The following is a 2,596-nucleotide window of genomic DNA, read 5'->3' as shown; positions in this document are numbered from 1 at the left end:
AAAAAAAAAAAAAAAAAGAAAAAAAGAAAAGAAAAGAAAAGGAAAAGAAAACAAAGCACTCCTGTAGACAGAATCCGGCGGGTTCTGCTGCTGTCCTGAGTCACGCTGAGAATGCAAGGGTGTAGGTGTCAGCCCCAGGAGATGCTGGGCCTGACGCAGGCTGGCTTCCAAGGAGCCTCGTCCGTGCGGATTCAAGACAGCAAACATTGATTTCATATTCTTTTTTTTTTCTTTCTGAGACGAAGTCTCGCTCTGTCGCCCAGGCTGGAGTGCGGTGGTGCGATCTCCGCTCACTGCAAGCTCCGCCTCCCAGGTTCACACCATTCTCCTGCCTCAGCCTCCTGAGTAGCTGGGACTACAGGCGCCCGCCACCTTGCCCGGCTAATATTTTGTATTTTTAGTAGAGACAGGGTTTCACCGTGTTAGCCAGGATGGTCCCAGTCTCCTGACCTCGTGATCTGTCTGCCTCAGCCTCCCAAAGTGCTGGGATTACAGGCGTCAGCCTGCGCGCCCGGCCTGATTTCATATTCTAAGGAAAAGGCAGTGCAGCTCCTTTGGGAAGCTCGGCCTCCCGGCCTGCTACGCCTCAGCCCGACCCCAGACACAGCCAACAGGGCTGACGTCCTCGGGAAGACGCTGTGACCTCAGACAGGCCTCGGGTTTCACCTGAATCCCAGGGGCTGGGACCTGCCCTTGTTTAGTTTCCACGTGGAAACCAATTTGGGGCGTTTGTGACCCAGGGCAACCCTTTCAGTGGTCTTGTCCTTTCCTTGGAAAAGGAGCTGGGACCAAGAAGGCTGGACTCGCGAGGCGTCCCAGGGTGCAGCCGGGCCTTCGTGTTTCTCCGTGCATTTTCCAGAAAGCCTCCGTCCCTGCCTCAATCATGGTTTGGCTCTGTCGCTATTCCGGGTTGCACCGCTGTCATATTTGAGCAGAGCTTTTGCTCCTACCAGGGATGAGAACGTTGTCTGCCAGCCTCCTCTGTAGCCTGAGAGGCCACAGGCAGGCAGAGGGGGAAGGTGGAGTCCTCCAGCCAGGGGAAGCGCCAGGCCAGGCAGCCTCTGCTGTGTAATCTGACAGGCGTAAGGCCGTTCATTATGTGGTTTCACCTGCCGTGGCCACCGCCAGCAAGTGTGTGCGGAGGCCGGTGCCTGGCGAGCCTCGGGGAAGCTGCCGAGTCCCTCACTTCCCCCAGTCAATCCCTGCAGCCTTGCGCAAAGCTTGGTTAATTCAAAAACTGTCTTTGTCTGCATTAAAACACCTTTATCCCTGGTATTAATGTCCTGGCCAGAACAAATTACCATAAATTTGGTGGCTTCAAACCGCAGAAATGTGTGCTGTCTCGGTTCCGAAGGCCAGAAATCCAAAATCTGGGTGTCACAGGACCAGCCCCCCTCCCAAGGCTCTAGGGAGGATCCCTTCCTCCTCCTCCAGCTTCTGCTGGGCGTGAGCAACCCCTGCGCTTCCTGGCTTGGGGCTGCACGTCTCCAGCCTCTGCCTGTCTCCACAGCGCCTTCTCCCCAAACCTCCCTCTCCTGCTAAGGGTCCCAGTCACTGGATTAGGGCAGGCCCCATTCTAGCGTGGCCCTGTCTTAAGTCGACGACATCTGACATCTGCAAAGACCCATCTCTCCAAAACAAGTCCTGCTCACAGGTTCTGGGGGGATCCAGCGTGTCTTTTGGGGGAACCCACAGCCCCTCATGAGTGACGAGTGACAGACCTGGAGCCCATTCCTGGGGGTGGAGGGAAGCACAGGGGAGAAGGAGAAGGGCGTGGATGGGGCTGGGCTTGCCCCATCGTTGGAGGGACTGGCACACAAGCCTGGCCCAGGCTGGAGGCACCAGCGAGCACTGGCTGTTGTCAATCCTGGGCCCCAGGGTTGGTCCACAGGGCCAGGACGGCCAGGGTCAGGGTGTGATCAGAGTCACTTGGCTGAAATGTTCTTCCCCAGATGCCTGCATGCAGGGGGGCTCACTGTTCACATCTCCCTCCTTCCACAAGGGCCTCCGTCCTGGTCACTGTCCCCCAGACCCTGCGCTGCAGGGAAGGGGCTCCGTGAATACACTCTCAGTCCAGGGGAAGCCCTCCTACCCCTACCAGGTGCACATCCTGCTGCCGTTTGGATCTTGTCAAAACCTAAGTCAGTCATCTGTGCTCAGCGTGAGGGCGGCTGGGTCTGCAGTCCAGGCTCAGTCAACGGGAGAGGCAGGGCCCAGGGGGCCTCTTCTCACAGCACCAGGTCTGTTCCTGCCGACCAATAGGCAGACAGATGACAGACAGACGACAGAGAGGCCGGTGCGGCCTGTCCAGAGCTGCTGCGCTCAGCACACCTCAGTCAGAGTCCCCGGGCCCCGTCGGTCCTCCGCAGCAGCCTTGGAAGAACGGGGCCCCACACAGCCCTCTCCCCAGCCGTTCTCTTTCTGGCTCACAGAGCTCCCAGGCTCTAGGGGCCGCAGCTGGGGGGTGCTCCATGCAGTCGGCATCTGCGTTCCTTCACTTTTCTTCCCTTGAATGAATTCCAAGCCCCACTGTTCTAAGGAGGACCAGACGTTACTTCAACCGCACTCAGGACCCCCAGCTTTGGGGAAAGGAGGA

Source organism: Mandrillus leucophaeus, unplaced genomic scaffold (assembly GCF_000951045.1).
Source record: "Mandrillus leucophaeus isolate KB7577 unplaced genomic scaffold, Mleu.le_1.0 Scaffold28, whole genome shotgun sequence".
NCBI lineage: Eukaryota > Metazoa > Chordata > Mammalia > Primates > Cercopithecidae > Mandrillus > Mandrillus leucophaeus.
Note: the sequence above shows the minus strand (reverse complement) of the source record.